General features: G+C 40.3%; 1 protein-coding gene and 1 non-coding gene across 2 annotated transcripts in view; one reads left to right on the top strand and one right to left on the bottom strand.

Annotated features, from left to right (window-relative positions):
- SMIM14 (small integral membrane protein 14) overlaps window positions 1–19,572 on the top strand; it is a 92,432-nt gene that overhangs the window by 7,568 nt on the left and 65,292 nt on the right. The window lies entirely within an intron of this gene.
- On the bottom strand, window positions 10,268–10,329 carry LOC112439696 (U7 small nuclear RNA). The gene has a single exon (XR_003027935.1). It is a non-coding gene; the product is annotated as a U7 small nuclear RNA (small nuclear RNA).

The raw sequence follows: 19,572 nt of genomic DNA, 5'->3' as shown, positions 1-19,572 counted from the left end.
GGGCTAGAGTGCAGTGGCACGATCTCAGCTCACTGCAACCTCCACCTCCCGAGTTCAAGCGATTCTTGTGCCTCAACTTCCTGAGTAGTTGGGATTACAGGCACCTGCCACCATGCCCGGCTAATTTTTGTATTTTTAGTAGGGACGGGGTTTCACTCTGTTGGCCAGGCTGGTGTCGAACTCCTGACCTCAAGTGATCTGCCCGCTTCAGCCTCCCAAAGTCCTGGGATTACAGCTACCATGCCCTGGCAAAAACAAGTTTGCTTTTTATACAATATATATTTTGCTGCTTTGTTACTCTTGGGAAAGGTAATGTAGAAGAAACTGACTTGCTTGAAATTTTGAACAGACTTTTAAAATCTGTTTATTTATTTTATTTGTTAATGCTTGCTTGCTTTTCTTTCTTTCCTTCTTTCTTTCTTTTTTTTTTTGACAGGGTTTTGCTCTTGTTGCCCATGCTGGAGTGCAGTGGCATAGAGCATAGTCTCGGCTCACTGCAACCTCCACCTCCTGGGTTCAAGCGATTCTCCTGCCTCAGCCTCCCAAGTAGCTGGGACTACGGGCACCCACCACCATGCCCAGCTAATTTTTGTATTTTTAGTAGAGATGGGGTTTCATTATATTGGCCAGGCTGGTCTTGAGCTCCTGGCCTCAGGTGATTCGCCTGCCTTGGCTTCCCAAAGTGCTGGGATTACAGGCGTGAGCCACCGCGCCTGGCCCAATAATTGCTTTCTTTATCACAGTAGTTCTAAGCATTTTTCCCAGTATGACTAATGATGTTTATGCGCATCTTTGTGCACATGTCATCTCAGCTGTGATATGGAAGAAAGAGGCTGTGAGTTACTTAGTTTGGAGAGCAGTAGCCATAGTCTGCTTCTTTCATTTTTATTTTAATTAGAAACAGGGTCTCTGTCACACAGGCTGGAGTGCAGTGGTGTGATCATAGCTCACGGTAGCCTTGAACTCCTGGGCTCAAGTTATCCTCCCTTCTCAGCCTTCCGAGTAGCTGGGACTACTACATAAGAAGGCACATGCTAGCATGCCTGGCTAATTATTAAAGTTTTTTGTAGAGACGGTTTCACCACCTTGGCAGGCTGGTCTCAAACTCCTAGGCTCAAGCAATTCTTCTGCCTCAGCCCGTCAGAATTGGTTTTACAGGTGTGAGCCACTGTGCTCAGCACTCTGCTTCTTTCTGCTCAGAGAAATCATATAGACAAGCATGTGAATGAAATATTAAGGAAAAGTCTTGATTCTGTTGTAATTTATTTAGATAACATTCATCTTTAACAAACTGGTACCATTGCTTGTAATATACCTCTCAAGTTTAGAACACACCAGTATTTTGTAATACAGCTGTTAAAAACTGCTTTCTGGCCAGGTATGGTGGCTCATGCCTATAATCCCAGCAATTTGGGAGGCTGAGGTGGGAAGATCACCTGAGCTCAGGAGTTCAAGACCTACCTGGGCAACACATCGAGACCCCCCTCTCTACAAAAAAGTAAAAAAATTGGCTGAGTGTGATGGCATGCACCTGTGGGCTCAGCTGCTCCGGAGCCTGAGGTGGGAGGATTGCTTGAGCTGGGGAGGTTGAGGCTGCAGGGAGCTGTGATCACGCCACTGCACTCCAGCCTGGGCAACAGAGACCCTATCTCAAAACAAAAACCTACTGCTTTCTTAACATTTATAAGCGAGGCCATTGTGGTGGCACACACCTGTAGTCCTAGCTGCTTGGGGGGTTGAGGTGGGAAGATGGCTTGAGCTCAGGAGGTCAAGGATGCAGTGAGCCATGATCACACCACTGCACTACAGCCTGGGCAATAGAGACCCTGTCTCCAAAAAAAAAAAAAAAAAATCATTTATAAGTTACTTGTATGCACTATTATGTGGGATCAACATAGTATGGAATATATATATATATATATATATATTTTTGTTGTTGTTGTTGTTGTTGTTGAGACAGAGTCTTGCTTTGTCACCCAGGCTGGAGTGCAGTGGCACGATCTCGGCTTGCTGCAACCTCTGCTTCCTGGGTTCAAGCGATTCTCCTGCCTCAGCCTCCCAAGTAGCTGGGATTACAGATGTGCACTACCACGCCCAGCTGATTTTTGTATTTTTAGTAGAGGTGGGTTTCCACCATGTTAGCCGGGCTGGTCTCGAACTCCTGACCTCAGGTGATCCACCCAGCTTGGCCTCCCAAAGTGCTGGGATTACAGGCCTGGCCTGGAATTTTTATATTTTCTGTTAAATTTTTCTGTTTCTGATTTATGGAAAACATTTTCCTGGTCGGGCACAGTGGCTCACGCCTGTAATCCCAGCACTTTGAGAGGCTGAGGCAGGTGGATCATCTGAAGTAAGGAGTTCGAGACCAGCCTGTCCAACATGGCAAAACTCCATCTCTACTAACCATATAAAAACTAGCTGGGTGTGATGGCACGCACCTGTAATCCCAGATACTTGGGAGGGTGAGGCAGGAGAATCACTTGGACCCAGGAGGTGGAGGTTGCAGTGAGCTGAGAATGTGCTGCTGCACTCCAGCCTGGGCGACAGAGGGAGACTCCGGCTCAAAAAAAGAAAAAAAAAAAAAAAAGAAGAAGAAAAACATTTTCCTGAGTTTTTGTTTGTTTGTTTTTTTGAGAGGGAGTCTTGCCTTGTCGCCCCGGCTGGAGTGCAGTAGTGCGATCTCGTCTCACTGCAACCTCCTCCTACCAGGTTCAAGCGATTCTCCTGCCTCAGCCTCCCAAGTTGCTGACTTGGGACTACGTGTGTGCCACTATGCCCGGCTAATTTTTTAAAAAATATTTTTAGTAGAGACGGGGTTTCACCATGTTGGCCCGCCTGGTCTTGATTTCCTGACCTCGTGATCTGCCCGTCTCAGCCTCCCAAAGTGCTGGGATTACAGGCGTGAGCCACCGCGCCTGGTCACATTTTCCTGAGTTTAAAATGTTAAAATTTAGAATATGACTAGTAAATATTCTTGGGTAGAATTTTTTTTTCTTTCTTTTTTTTTTTTTGTGATAGAGTCTCACTCTGTTGCCCTGGCTGGAGTACAATGGCTTGGTGTTGGCTCACTGCAACCTCTGCCTCCCAGGTTCAAGCAGTTCTCCTGCCTCAGCCTCCAGAGTAGCTGGGTGTACAGGCATGTGCCGCCACACCTGGCTAATTTTTGAATTTTTAGTCGAGGCGGCGTTTCACCATGTTGGCCAGGCTGGTCTTGAATTCCTGACCTCGTAGTCCTCCTGCCTTGGCCCCGCAAAGTGCTGGGATTATAGGTGTGAGCCCCCACGCCTAGCCTTTTTTTTAGGATTAAAAAATTTTCTCTCCATGACACAGGAGGTCCTGATGACATGTGCCCTCTTGGGTGGAAATTTTAGAAAACGTTTTCAAATTATGAAACTTATGGTTATGATATTGAATACAAACAAAGATGATTTAATTGAAAAGCTTTCCTTTGTTTGACTCTTTATGATCAGGTTTACCCCTGGACCTTGACCAGGCACAGAGAGAATTCTTAGGATTGTACAAGAGTAAACTGCGGCCAGGAAAGGACAGGACATTAGTAGGTGAGAGACCAAGATTAAGAACAGAAGACTTCTTTCTTTTCTTTCCCTTTTATGCAGATGAGTGATAGCTTTGGCCCCAGTGGAACACACACACTCCAGAGCACTATACAGAGAACTTGGGCTAAGGGTTAAAGATACTTTGGTCTTCAACTGACCCCAAGTTTTAAAACTTTTTCAGTTTATTAAGTACTGTTACAAATTCTCACTTGATCTTTGCGCAACTGTTTAAAATGAATAGTTTCAATTATCACTCTTGTTTTATAGATAAACTGAAGTCACAACAAGGCTAAGTGATTTATCTATTAATATTTCTCAGTACTGCCTTAAGTTTTTTGTCTAAGGATGTTCTTTCTGCTGTCCCATGATGTTTTGGCAAGTGTTGTCTAAAGTGATCCTAGAACAGGAGTCAGATAGAGGTAAAGAAAAAAGGGTGGCCAAGGAAAGAGAAGGTAATGTTTAAGACAGTCCTTTGGTCTGAATGCTTGTGTTCCCCACAATTCATATTTGAAATCCTAACCCCCAGTGTGATAGTATTAGGAGGAGGTGGGCCTTTGGGTAGTGATTAAGTCATGAGGGTGGAGCCATCATGATGAGGAGTAGTGCCCTTATAAAAGAGGGCTCAGAGAGCTGCCTGCCCTCTTCCACCATAGTAGGACACAGTGAGAAGGCACCATCTACCAACCAGAGAGTGGGTCCTCAGCAGACACTGAATCTACCAGTGCCTTGATCTTGAACTTCCTAGCCTCCAGAACCGTGAGAAGTAAATTTCTGTTTGTAAGTTACCCAGTCTGTGTTATTTTGTTTAAGCATCCCAATAGACTAAGGCACCTGAGAAAATAGGGTCACATTTAATGAGAATTTCTAGAAAAATGGTGGCCACCTGGGGGATGAATCTTAACAGAATCATGTGTTGCAGAGAAATGGAAACATTAAGGAGATGAGGAAATTCTCTCTGACCTTGAAGAGTTAAGCCTAGTAGTGATGGAATAGAAGGTCAAGGAGAAAAGCGTTCTCCTTTCCTTGAGTTTTGAGCTTTCTCCAAAGTAGTGATCACAAAGGTAATTTGTAACATTTATTTAGTTGTTAATTATCTATTGGTATGCAATTATTTAGTTTAAATTAACAGTTAACTTGATTGCAAGCTCTTGATGGTAAAAGCTACCTTTGTTTCTTCTGTATCCTCCTCTGAACTCTCTTGCTGGTTACTTTGTCCCCCGAGAATTTGTTAGATACATCCTTTTCAAGAAAGGAGAAGTGAGAGAAGACAGGGCGTTTGAATCCCACCTCCTGTGCTGTGTGACTGGGCAAATTACTGAAGCTTTCAGAGCCTCAGTTCTTTCCTCTTTCCAATTCAAGTGATTCTTAATTGAGTGGGTGAGAACTGCTGTATCTCCAAAGTTGTAATAGTGCCACTTGTGAAGTTGTGATTTGTTGAATATAAATAAATGAAGACTTGGTATACTCTAATCCAGTGGTCCCCAACCTTTTTTGCACCAGGGACCGTTTTCATAGAAGACAGTTTTTTCAGTGGGCTGGGGCAGGGGTGGGGGGAGTGGGGAGAATGGTTTTGGGATGAAGCTATTCTACCTCAGATCATCAGACATTATTTTTTCATAAGGATCGTGCAGCCTAGATCCCTCGCATGCAGTCACTCCAGTGAGAATCTAATGCCACCGCTGATCTGATAGAAGGCAGAGCTCAGGTGGTAATGCTTGCTGGCCCGCACCTCACCTCCTTCTGCTGTGCTGCCAGGTTCCTAACAGGCCACAGACCAGTACCAGTCCATGGCCTGGGGGCTGGGGACCCCTGCACTAATCTATACCTGATCTATACAGTGGCCTCTGGCCATGCTGACCTAGTTGCTTCTGTATATTCCTGTTGTATTCTGTGGAAAATAAACTTATGTTGTCCTTTCTTGCCTGCTGTAGTCTCTTCCATTTGAATAGTATGCCCTCTGAAAAGGGTGTCTTTAAGCTTTCACTTTCTTGTAAAATTATTTTATAAGAATTTCAGGGATTGGCTGGGTGCAGTGGCTCACGCCTGTCATCCCAGCACTTTGGGAGACTGATCACCAGAGGTCAGGAGTTTGAGACCAGCCTGACCAACATGGTGAAACCCCGTCTCTACTAAAAGTACAAAAATTAGTTGGGTGTGGTGGCGTGTGCCTGTAGTGCCAATTACTCGACAGATTAAGGCAGAGAATCACTGGAACCCGGGAGGTGGAGGTTGCAGTGAGTCTAGATTGCGCCACTGCACTCCAGCCTGGGCAACAGAGCAAGACTCCGTCTCAAAAAAGAAAAAAAAAATTGTAATGATGAGTTTCAGGGAGTTTTAATCCTGCGTGAGTTTAGATCAGAGAGAATTGTGACATCGAGGGCATGTAATGGGGTTTATTTCAACATTTAAATTTTGTATGTCTTTAACTTCTCCCAGGTATAGCTTTAGAACAATTTTTAGCAAACATTAATTGACCAATTTGAACTTGAATCTGCATCCTTTTCTTTTTCTTTCTTTCTTTTTTTTTTTTTTGAGATGGTGTCTCACCCTGTTGCCCAGACTGGAGTGCAATGGCATGATCTCAGCTCACTGCAACCTCCATGGCATGATCTCAGCTCACTGCAACCTCCACCTCCTAGGGTCAAGCAATTCTCCTGCCTCAGCCTCCCGAGTAGCTGGGATTACAGGCATGCACCACCACACCCAGCTAATTTTTGTCTTTTTTTTTGTATCTTTAGTAGAGATGGGGTTTCATCTTGTTGGCCAGGCTGGTCTCAAACTCCTGACCTCATGATCTGCCTGCCTCGGCCTTCCAGAGTGCTGGGATTATAGGTGTGAGCCACCATGCCCAGCCAAGTCTGCATCCTTTTCTTGCCTACTTCCCATCAGAGAAGCAAATGTAGTTTAAGAGAAAAGTATTTCGTTACTAAGAACGAATAGGAAGTTTTTTTTTTTTTTTTTTTCCGAGATGGTGTCTTGCTCTGTTGTCCAGGCTGGAGTGTGATCTCAGCTCAATGCAACCTCCGCCTCCTAGGTTCAAGCAATTCTTCTGCCTCAGCCTCCCAAGTAGCTGGGATTACAGGGACACACCACCACGCCCAGCTAATTTTTGTATTTTTAGTAGAGATGGGGTTTCACCATGTTGGCCAGGCTGGTCTTGAACTCCTGACCTCAGGTGATCCGCCTGCCTCAGCCTCCCAAAATGCTGGAATGACAGGCATGAGCCACTGCGCCCGGCCAAACTAATAGGAAGTTATTTGATAGTTATCTAATTTCTGTACTGCTCTAAAGTTGTCTTTGTAAGGGTGAAACAAACATAACTAGCATGATTGGTCATATCTGGCAGATGGGGAATGAGTCCTGCTCAGGATTTTACAATGTGACTTCCTGTATAAGATCTGTCATATACTAGATGTGCGATCATAGTGAAATTACTACCTTAGCTGGGGCTATGTTCCTCATTTTAAAAACAGAAAATTTTCCTGCTTTGATTTTTATCAGAAGGGCTCTTGTTAAGATGTGAAAGTAGTAAAGCTACATTAGAACATAAACTAGGTGTGGTAATATTTGAGAGCCATTTGTGTTAAAAGAATAACCAGTTTTGAGTATTTTGTAAAAAGTATTGTGTATGAGTAGGTTTGAACACCTCATTATACTGAGACTTTGGGTAATCTGATAAAAGTCATCCCAACTACTTATTGATGCTTTTTAAGATAAAAATGCATAGAATGCTTCCTCTGGCCTTCCATTTCATTGACCAGTATCTCTGTTTTCTGTTATGTAAAAACTAATTGCATACGTTCTATTTTTTTAAACTTTCTTTTTTACTGACCAGACAACAGTTATGAATAATTGCATACATTCTAAATTGTTACTGTGCATTTTCTTCTTGCTGAGGGTTTTTATTTTTTCATTTTTTCAGATGGAGTCTTGCTCTGTCACCCAAGCTGGAGTGCAGTGGCGCAATCTCTGCTCACTGCAACCTCTGCCTCCTGGGTTCAAGTGATTCTCCTGCCTCAGCCTCCCAAGTAGCAGAGACTGCAGGCATGCACCACCACACCCGGCTAATGTTTTTGTATTTTTAGTAGAGATGGAGTTTCACCATGTTGGCCAGGCTGGTGTTGAACTCTTGGCCTCAGGTGATCCAACCTTCTTGGCCTCCCAAAGTGCTGGGATTACAGGCATGAGCCACCGCTCCCGGCCTATTTTTAATGTGGAAAGAATTATGATATTGTTCTTCATCACTGTGAAGATTTGGCTGGCTATGTGAAAAGTAATTTTATCATAAATCATATTCTTTAAAATCACAATAAAAGAATTTTCATATTCTGACCTTGAATTAGCCAATGTTATCCCTGCCTTCTCAGGAAGAGCTCTGTTTGCATGGAGTGGGGGAGAGGGGAAGAGATAATTGTTTGTTTTTCTATAAAAATATATTTTTAAAAAACCTTTTATGTATTAATAATTTGAAATTTTTAGCACTAAAAGGTAGAATGGTGTAATGAATCTCTGTGGACCCATCACTTGCCTTCAACAGTTAAACTCATGGTGGTTTTGTTTCATCCATACCTCTCCCCCCTTGGAAGGTTTATTTTAAACTAGACCCCAGGTATTGTATCACTTTAACTGAAAATACTTAGTGAGATTCCTAAGAGATAAGGACTCTTTTTAGATGTGATCATTGACATTGTACGTATGTAACAATGTCATTTAAACAGTGTTCAAAGTTCCTGATAGTTCATAAATGTCCTTTTACTAGGTTGGTTTGAATCAGGATTGGTATCTTTTAATTTTGTTTTAATCTGTAACCGTTCCCCTGCCATCTCTTAAGATTTATTTATTTTTTGCCATTTATTTGTTGAAGAAACTGAGTGACCTTCCCTGGATTTAGCTGCTGCATCCAAAATTTTTTTTCCTGATTATAAAAGTTAATATGTAACCATTATATGATATTTGAAAACTGTACAAAGTGAAAAGTAAAATCCTGCCACCCGGAGATAACAGATGTTAAAGTTTTATGTTTTCTTTCAGCCTTTTCATTTGTATGTGTTTTCCTATGCCTTTAAAAACGAACATTTGCAGGCCAGGCGTGGTGACTCATGCCTGTAATCTCAACACTTGGGGAGGCAGAGGCGGCGGATCACTTGAGGTCAGGAGTTTAAGACGAGCCTGGCCAACATGCTGAAACCCTGTCTCTACTAAAAATAAAAAAATTAGCTGGGTGTGGTGGCACACACCTGTAATCCCAGCTACTTGGGAGGCTGGGGCAGGAGAATCACTTGAATCCGGGAGGTGGAGGTTGCGGTGAGCCGAGACCGTGCCACTGCACTCCAGCCTGGGCAAAAAAGCGAGACTCCGTCTCAAAAAATAAATAAAAATAAAAATAAATTAAAACGTGCATTTGTGGCCGGGCGTGGTGGCTCACGCCTGTAATCCCAGCACTTTGGGAGGCCAAGTTGGGGGGATCATGAGGTCAGGAGATCGAGACCATCCTGGCTAACACAGTGAAACCCCATCTCTACTAAAAATACAAAAATTAGCTGGGCACGATGGCGGGTGCCTGTAGTCCCAGCTACTCGGGAGGCTGAGGCAGGAGAATGGCGTGAACCCCGGAGGCGGAGCTTGCAGTGAACCGAGATCGTGCCACTGCACTCCAGCCTGGGCAACAGTGCAAGACTCCGTCTCAAAAAAACAAAAAACAAAAAACAAAAAAAAGTGCATTTGCTATGTTTATTTTTATGCCCTTTTAAATATACTTTTAACATTATGTCGTGATCATTTCTCCATATTATTAAGAAAGAAAATGAGGCCGAGTGCGGTGGCTCATTCGTGTAATCCCAGCACTTTGGGAGGCTGAGGCAGGAAGATGGCTTGAGCCTGGGAGTTCGAGACTAGCCTGAGAAACATAACGAGACCCCGTCTCTACTTAAAAAAAAAAAAAGCCAAGCATGATAACATGCGCCTCCGTAGTCCCAGCCACTCGGGATGGGATCACTTGAGCCTGGGAGGTCAAGGATGCAGTGAGCCATGATTGCTCTGCTGCATGCCAGCCTGGGTGACAGAGCAAGAGCCTTTCTCAAAAAAAAAAAAAAAAAAGAAACGTTTGGCTGTATAATACTTTACAGTGTATATCACAATTTAAATATTTCTTTTTAGCTGGATATTTAGATCATCCCCATTTTTCACTACTTTAAAGCCATGATAACCATCTTTGTATATAAACCTTTGTATTTCAGATTATTTTCCTTGATAGTCTTAGAACTGGAATTATTCAGAGGGCATGCACGTTTTTTTAACATCTGGATTTGTATTGCCAGAAAAGTTATCATAGTTTGTAATTTCAAATGCAGTGTATAAATGGTTCCATCTTACTAAAGAATTGGTTTGCATATGCTCTGTATTTTTAAAATGTCTTTGCCAGCTATATTAGTGGAATGTTTGGAGTTTTTTTCCCCTAATTCTTTCGCTCTTTTAATTTTACTTGGGATTTTTTTTTAAATGCACAGTCTTATGTCCTAAATTTGATATTTTTCATTGTATTTATCTTTTTTGTTTTCTCTCTGTACTTTAATGGATGGAAAGTTTGTATGTATCTGTAGGGGGTCCTTCCCTGAAGATCAAATAAATGTTAACCTTACTTATCTGGTAGAATTGCTGATTCTTTTCCTCCTTAACTGCTAGTAGGTTTTTTCTTTTTGGAATTTTTTCTGGGGAGCTTTCCAGCAAAAACCAGAAAGCCTGCTAGACAAATTCTAAAAGAGCTGTAACACTGTAGGTTTTCCTAGCACTGAATTTATTGAAATTGCAATCCCTTCCCCATTTATTTGTGATTCCAGTTTTGATACATAAATATAAATAGATATATTTTGAGGTGAATTTGTTCAGAAAATTCTATAAATCTGATTTGCTGGTTGTAATTATGTATGTGTGTGTGTGTGTTTGCACACCATTTTTGAAAAACTTGTTTATTCCTGCCAGGACCAAAGAAGACATTTGGCCTTAAAGATTTAACACAGGGTCATCAGGACTTACTCACCACTTCCCACATAAAAGTGAATTGTTGTAGAAACAGTAATAGTAAAATACCGTTTTCATTACATTCCTATAGTACATAGCAGCTCACAAGCACTTTTATATTCAGCATATTCCAGCCTGGGCACAATGGCTCACGCCTATAATCCCAGCACTTTGGGAGGCTGAGGCCAGAGGATCAGCCTGGCCTTGCTATGTCCACCAACCTGGGCAACATAGCAAGACCTCTGTCTCTACAAAAAAAATTATTTTTATTTTTAAATAATTTTTTTTTTTGATACAGTCTATCTCTCTCGCCCAGGATGGAGTGCAGTGGTGCGATCTCCGGCTCACTGCAGGCTCCACCTCCCGGGTTCACGCCATTCTCCTGCCTCAGCCTCCCGAGTAGCTGGGACTACAGGCGCCCGCCACCATGCCTGGCTAATTTTTTGTATTTTTAGTAGAGACGGGGTTTCAGCGTGTTAGGCAGGATGGTCTCCATCTCCTGACCTCGTGATCCGCCCGCCTCGGTCTCCCAAAGTGCTGGGATTACAGGCATGAGCCACAGCGCCCATCCGAATTTTTTTTTTTTTTTCTTAATAGAGATGGGGTCTTGCTGTTTCCCAGGCCAGTCTTGAACTCTTGGGCTCAAGCAGTCCTCCCATCTCAGCCTCCCAAAGTGCTGGGATTACAGGCATGAGCTACCATGCCCAGCAAAAATATTTTTTTAAGTAGCTGGGTGTGGTGGCCTGTGCCTCTAGTCCCAGCTCCTCAGGAGGCTGACATGGGAGGATCACTTGAGCCCCCATGAGTTTGAGGCTGCAGTGAGCTATGATTGCCATTGCACTCTAGCCTGGGCCACAGAGTGTGAGTCCCTATCTTGCTCTTAAAAAAAATGTATGTATATATACACATTTATATATACATATATATTTTTTTGAGAAAATTGAGATATATAAATATATAATAAATTATTGATATATATAATAAATTATATTTATTGATATATAATAAATTATATTTATTGATATATAATAAATTATATTTATTGATATATAATTATATTTATTGATATATAATAAATTATACTTATTGATATATAATAAATTATACTTATTGATATATAATAAATTATATTTATTGATATATATAATAAATTATATTTATTGATATATATAATACATTATATTTATTGATATATAATAAATTATATTTATTGATATATATAATACATTATATTTATTGATATATATAATACATTATATTTATTGATATATAATACATTATATTTATTGATATATATAATAAATTATATTTATTATATATATAATAAATTATTGATATATATAATAAATTATATTTATTGATATATATAACAAATTATATTTATTGATGTATAATAAATTATATTTATTGATATATATAATAAATTATATTTATTGATATATATAATAAATTATATTTATTGATATATGTAATAAATTAAATTATATTTATCTCAATTTTCTCATATATATTTAATTATATCTCAATTTTCTCTTGAACTGAACATGCTAAATTATCTAAACCCTGTCTTACCCTCTATCATCACTTAATTTGTTGGTTAGAGATAGTATATCACATATATTCCAAAGACAGGCTTGTGGAATATAAAGGATCTAACAGCCAGGAGAGGTGAGTATGTGGTGTATATGCATCCCTGCTGCCATTTTATGCCCAAATCTCTACTCCATAATGCTGCTTCCTACTGAGTCTATTCACACTCACTTTCTTCTCAACAGGGGGCTTGACAGCCCTGCAAGGTCCAACATGCAGGTTGAAAAAAGTGTGCAGTCCTTTCTGTAAATTACCAGACCTAAAAAATATAAAAGCTATTATGCAATGGTACTTGCTGCTTGGGAAGTGTAGTCAGTGAGAGTGGGTAAAAGAGAATGAGAATGAGTGAGTTTCATTACACTGGGCTTTGTTTTTTTTTTGTTTTTGTTTTTTTTTTTGAGATGGAGTCTCGCTCCGTCATCGCCCAGGCTGGAGTGCAGTGGTGCGATCTCAATTCACTGCAACCTCTGCCTCCCGGGTTCAAGCAAGTCTCTGCCTCAGCCTCCTGAGTAGCTGGGATTACAGGTGCCCACCACCAAGCCTGGCTAATTTTTGTGTTTTTAATAGAGATGGGGTTTCACCATCTTGGCCAGGCTGATCTTGAACTCCTGACCTCGTGACCCACCCACCTCGGCCTCCCAATACTCTGGGGCTTTCAAGTGCAGTTCCTGGAGCCCCATTTTTATTAGACTGAGGTTATCTTGAGAGTGGTGATCACATCTTGCTCATCGTTTTTCCCATGCCTGTTACAGTGTTCAGTATCAAGGTGTTCAAATGAGTTGGGCTGGATTGAATGAATTTTCCTTTTTCTTTATGGTGTAAGTTCTCCTCAGCAGCCCCTGGTGATAATTCCTCTCTTGATGTTTTGGGGGCCTTTTCTGTATTTGCCAAGACTTGAGTAGATGTCACTGATAGTTTTAGGTTTCTATGCTGGCTTCACTTGTTATTTCTGAAGAAGTGGGCTTGCTTTGGCAGGAGTAATATTCTCTCTTACTTCTCTCCTCTCTCTACTATTTTTTCCGTTTGTCATCTCAACTATGGTAAGCATCCAGATGATGTCTTTGATTGCAGATGCACCTTGGGAGAAGATAAAAAACAAAACTAGTTTAGGCATTGTCATTTTCCTGATTTTTTTCCGTCTTATATGTTTTTAAAATGAATTTCCATTTGCTTTTATTTTAAACTTAATTTAACAAAATACTATACCAACATTAATAGTTTATGGTAGATACACTGTTTTAGATACACTGTTTCATTGTTTAGATTCTCTTTCGCTGTTAAAGCTTCCACCAGAGAGTGAGTAGGGCAGGGAAGAGTAAACTTTGAAAACTGATTTTTGCAAACAATGTTTGCCTCAGATTTAGGTGGAAGGCTGACTTTAGAAGTATCCATGATAGGGCCTGTTTACATACTTTTTAATGTCTTCATTGATGATGGGATATGGTTAATTTTGTTACATTTACCTACGGAGTTACAATCCCTTTTATGCTATATTTAACCAACAAATTCAGTGATGATAGAGGGTAAGACAGGGTTTAAACAATTTAGCATATTCAGTTCGAGTAAATTGAGATATAATTATTTTTCCCTAGAGCTAATGGTTATGGTTGAGAGAACAAGAAACTTACTGTAAGATTATTCTTCTACAAAGTTAATACTCTTTGAATAGTTAAAATATTCAAATGGTGTAATTTCAGAAAACACATAATCGTATACAGTGAAAAGTCTCCTTACTAATTCTGTCCCCAGGCCACTTAGGTCCTCTTTCAAAAACTAAAATCTTAAGGTTTGGGACTATTTGCAAACATCTCTCCATAGATAAAAACTTGGCCTTAAGTTACTAATGTTATTGGAGTTTTGACATCAGCATTTTATTTTTATTTTGGGTAGTATCTGTTGTTTACACATGTATGTAACTTTGTACATATATGTAAATACACATGTAAATATGTAATTTGGTTCAAAAAGTAATATGTATAGAAACGTAGGAAAACAAGAAAAAATCAGTATCTGATCATCTTAACAATAACCGGTATAATGAGTTTAATGTACAATAATTCTTCCCCAAGTTTAAATTCTAGGTAGATAGTAATTCTAAATACTTTTAAAAACCTTAATCACAGGAATTTCACACTGAGCATGCTGGAATTCTGACTCATTTCTTAGGAGGGAAATGAGTATCTTAGTAGTGTTGCTCTTGGAAAAAAAGCGGGGAACTAATATTTTTGAAGGAGAGAGGAAACCAGGGATTGGCAAAAAGAGTAGAGAGGTTTAATAAGGGTACATATTTTTATACTACAGCCTTGAGAAAAATAAGGAAAAAATCCAGTTGCAGTAATTCTGAGTCCTTAGAATCCTGCTTTTCTTTTTTCTTTTTCTTTTCTTTTCTTTTTTTTTTTTTTAAATGTAAGGAATGGATTGGAAGATGTATAGAGAAGATAAGCTCACAGTCAGGTTACACTATTCTGTTACGTTTTGATGTGGGTACCAGGGAGGATTAACTTAAAAAGGAAAGGAAAAGAACTTTCCAAATCATGCTTTCAGTTTATGTCTGTTAGCACAATGGAGTCTGAGAAGCAAGAGTCAGAAACTCCCAAGTTATAAAATGTGGCCAGGCGCGGTGGCTCACTCCTGTAATCCCATCACTTTGGGAGGCTGAGGGAGCAGGTCACTAGAGGCCGGGAGTTTGAGACCAGCCTGGCCAACATGGTGAAACTCCGTCTTTACTAAAAATACAAAAATTAGCCAGGTATGGTGGCACACGCCTGTGTTCCCAATTACTTGGGAGGCTGAGGCAGGAGAATTGCTTGAACCCAGGAGGTGGAGGTTGCAGTGAGCCAAGATGGCGACACTGCACTCCAGCCTGGGTGACAGAGTGAGTCTCAGCCTCAAAAATAACAACAACAACAACAAAATTGGGAATATTTAACCCTTTTCAGGGATGTCCCTTCCTTGTTTTCAGTGGAATAGCCTAGCAGAATAAGCCAAATCTACTATAGAGATACTATTAGCAAGAGGCCAGTTTTGCTAGCTATACCATGTTACTACATAGTATGTTTCATTGCTTGAATGTACCATAGCTTTAATTACTAACATTTGGGTTCTTTATAGTTTTTTAAATTTTCAGTAATCCACAATTCAGACAGTCCCTTAGGACAGAGTGATAGAAATGTAATTCTTAAGGATACAAGCTTTGTAAAAACACTTTTTATTATAGGTTTAAAAAATATACACAAAAGTAGGCTCAGCAGTTTTCAGTTACCCATGATCCAGTTTCAATGGTCTTTAACTCCTGGCCAGTCTTGTTTCATTGATCCACATCCAGTTTTTTAGTTTATTTTTTTAAAATATCATTTTTTTAGAGCAGTTTTAGGTTCACAGGAAAATTGAGAAGAAAGTATAGAGTTCTCATATATCCCCTGCCCCCACACATGCATAGCTTCCCTACTATCAGACACCAGAGTGTTAAACTTTGTTATATAGTCAACGAACCTAACATTGAAAAGTCATTGTTACCTAAAGTCCATAGTTTACATTAGGGTTCACTCTTGGTATTGTACATCCTATGGGGTTTGACAAATGTATAATGACATGTATCTACCACTGTAGTAGTATACAGAATTGTTTCACTGCCCTAAAAATCCCCCCATTCATTTATTTATTTTTTAAAGGTCTTTTGGACTTGACATTTTTTAAGTAAATATTTTTATTTTGGGATAAATTTAGACTTACAGAAAAGTTGCAAAGGTAATACAAAGTTACAGTATACTCCTCACCCAGCTTCCCTTAATATTAATATCTTACATTCGGGCCAGAGGTCATGGCTCACGCCTGTAATCCCAACACTTCGGGAGGCCAAGGTGGGAGGATCACTTGAGCCCAGGAGTTCAAGATCAGCCTGGGCAACACAGCAAGACCCTGTCTTTATAAATAAATTAAAAAAAAACATTTTAGAGACTCTATCGGCTATTTTAACTCCCTCTGTCTCTTAGAGACTTGCATGAGCTGGAGTGTTTAAGGTTCTAACAGCAATGATAAATTGGTTAACAGCACTGGAAAATTCCCTCACCACATATAGCAACAGTATGACTCAACTGAGTTATTACTGCCAATCTCTACCAGGAAAGGTTGTATTAGTTGTAGAGGAGAGAAAATGACCTGGACCTGCAGAATAAGGGGAATTGCTTTTTGCCTTCCCAACATTCATGTTCTTCACTGCTTTTCTGTGCTAAGAATTGTTTGAGAGCTTCAGACATGTTTGTTTATTTTGCCCTTAATGCTACATAAAAAGTCACTTATAAACCATGTTGCTTAATATATACCTGGAGTCAGATTGCTATCACAAAAATGGGAAAATGCTGACATATAAATTAAATGACTATTATGGAAATATAAAAATATTTTTAAAAAGTAGCATAGGGGCCGGGTGCAGTGGCTTACGCCTGTAATCCCAGCACTTTGGGAGGCTGAGGCAGGCAGATCACCTGAGGTTGAGAATTCAAGACCAGCCTACCCAACGTGGTGGAACTCCATCTCTACTAAAAATACAGAAAATTAGCCGGGCGTGGTGGTACACACCTGTAATCCCAGCTATTCTGGAGCTGAGGCAGGAGAATCGCCTGAACCTGGGAGGTGGAGGTTGCAGGGAGCCGAGATTGCGCCACTGCACTCCACCTTGGGCAACAAGAACAAAACTCTGTCTCAAAAAAAAAAAGTAGCATAGGAACTCCCCAGAACCTATAACCCAACTTCAATAATTATCAACTTATTGTCCGTTTTATTTCATCTATGCCTATGTTTGCTTCCCTTACTGCTCCTCGATTATTTTGAATTTTCTTTTTTTTTTTTTGTAATGGAGTTTCGCTCTTGTTACCCAGGCTGGAGTGCAATGGTGCCATCTCGGCTCACTACAACCCTCCCAGGTTCAAGCAATTCTGCTTCAGCCTTCCAAGCAGCTGGGATTACAGCCGTGCACCACCATGCCCAGCAAATTTTTGTATTTTTAGTAGAGACTGGGTTTCACACCGTATTGGCCACACTGGTCTCAAACTCCTAACCTCAGGTGATCTACCCACCTCGGCCTCCCAAAATGCTGAGATTACAAGCATGAGCCCACCGTGCCTGGCTATTTTGAATTTTGTTAGTAAACTATTTATGTTTTCATGACTTAGACCTTTGTGACCTGTTGTACATTTTTGAGAAACAAGTCTTGAAGCTGCTTGTCCTCAAGGATCAAGCCCCCCGTGACTTTGGTATTAGCATTGTTCTCTAACATTAGCGATATGTATTGGGGAGATGAACAAGTCAATGAAACATACAAGATGAAACTTTGTTTTAAATTACTTTCTATCAAAGACCTCATTGAGGCAGATGTACTAAAATTCTGATTCAGTAAAACTGTTCTGTCTTGCCTAGGATAGAGCAGCTTCTTAATGTCTCTGGAGACCAAGGGATTTAAATGTGCGGTGGGACTGGTTAAGTTTTTTTCTTCTAGTGCCTAGCTGCTGGTTTGTGTTGACACTTGTTCTTGGGTCCTCACCAAAAGAGAACTGTGTTCATTCTATTTTCAAAAAAACCCCCAGTGATTTTAAAATGGAAACTGTTAACTGAAAACGGAGTAGTACTTAAAACAGCTCAAGTTTACAGGAAGAAAGTTCCACAGAAGTGTAGCACTGTTGAGGAATGTCCTATTTATAAATATACTTTCTCATTTTACTGGAGGCTAATTAAGACTGAAGTATAATTTAAAATTCTGGTTGATTTACTTGTTCCTGGCACATATAGATGTAGAGAAAATAAACATTGTCAAGAATTCAGTAAATATTTATTCTATGAGTGCTGTGGCTAAGCAATATAGGTGGTGTTCAGAGATGATGATGACTAAGATTTCTGCCCTCCAGAAGCTCTGTTTTTTTTTAGGGGTGGTGGTGGAGTCTGATTTTGTTGATTTAATGAATTAAAAAGAGATTTTAAAATAGCCATGTTTTACAATTTTGATGGATAATACATTGATAAAAACAAGTCTCCCTTTCTTTATAAAAGCCAATGTGCTTGTGCTTTCTTAAATTTCTGTGTTCAGAGGCTACAGAGGTGGTCATTTCTGTATTTAATTTCTTTTATAAAAATCTTAGTAAAAGGCCATGCTTGTTGGTTCATGCCAATAATCCCAGCACTTTGGGAGGCCAAGGCAGGTGGAGTTCTTAACCTCAAGAGTTCAGGACCAACCTGGGCAAATGGCAAAACCTCGTCTCTACCAAAAATACAAAAATTTGCCAGGCATGATGGCAGGTGCCTGCAGTCCCAGCTACTGGGGAAGCTGAAGTGGAAGGATTGCTGGAGCCTGGCAAGTCGAGGCTGCAGTGAGCCATGATTGTGCCACTGCACTCCAGCCTTGGTGACACAGTGAGACCCTGTCTCAAATTTTTAAAAAATAAGAAAATCTTAGTAAAATATCTTTTCATTTTAACCAACACAGTATTGGCCTGGGGGGATACACGTCAGGAGTAAGGAAGGATGGACCAGTATCTGTAGTTAACACTTGCTTATATCCAGACCAGCATAGCGCATGTGTGTAATCCCAGCTACTTGGGAGGCTGAGGCGGGAGAATTGCTTGAACCTGGGAGGTAGAGGTTGCAGTGAGCCGAGATCACGCCATTGCACTCCAACTGGGGTAACGAGTGCAACTCCATCTAAAGAAAGAAAAAACAAAAAAAGAAAAGACAGTTGAGAAACAGGAATTTACTGGTGAACTTTACATATAAGGGTAGGTTATATTTACTTTCAGAGTTTTCTGTGTTGCATATGTACAATCAGTTCTCTAATGTGAAAGCTAATCACCTTTTTTTTTTTAAAGGTGTGGACAGAGTGGCCTCAGACAAAACTGTGAAGTAGAGTTTGCATATGGTGTTGCTTACCTTCTGGAAAGTGAGCCTCTCCAGCTCAGGCCGCATCTCCATCTCCCCTTCCAATTCTCACCTCCCCTTCTCCCCTTAGCTCAGGCAAGCAGATCTAGAAGGATATTAGATGGAAAGGTTTGCCCTGTTTACAGCTTGATTTCATCTCAATATATGTTGGTTGGTTCACCAAATCACCATGTAGAAATCTACCTTATTCTTTCTAACAGCTGTATGGGATCTCATGTACTCATTGTATCATTTAATTGGAACAACACTGATAAATACTTTGCATTACTTTTTTCTTTGCTGTTACAGTATTCCAGTAAACATGCTGTACAGAAATTTTGCATACTTGTTTGAATATGAATATTCAAATTAACCAGGATGAATTATTATTATTATTTTGAGAGGGAGTCTTGCTCTGTTGCCCAGGCTGGGCAATCTCGGCTCACTATAACCTCCACCTCCTGGGTTCAAGCGATTCTCCTGTGTCAGCCTCCTGAGTAGCTAG

This window comes from Pan paniscus, chromosome 3 (genome assembly GCF_029289425.2).
Source record: "Pan paniscus chromosome 3, NHGRI_mPanPan1-v2.0_pri, whole genome shotgun sequence".
In the NCBI taxonomy this organism is placed as follows: domain Eukaryota; kingdom Metazoa; phylum Chordata; class Mammalia; order Primates; family Hominidae; genus Pan; species Pan paniscus.
Note: the sequence above shows the minus strand (reverse complement) of the source record. Positions and strands in the feature narration are given on the sequence as shown.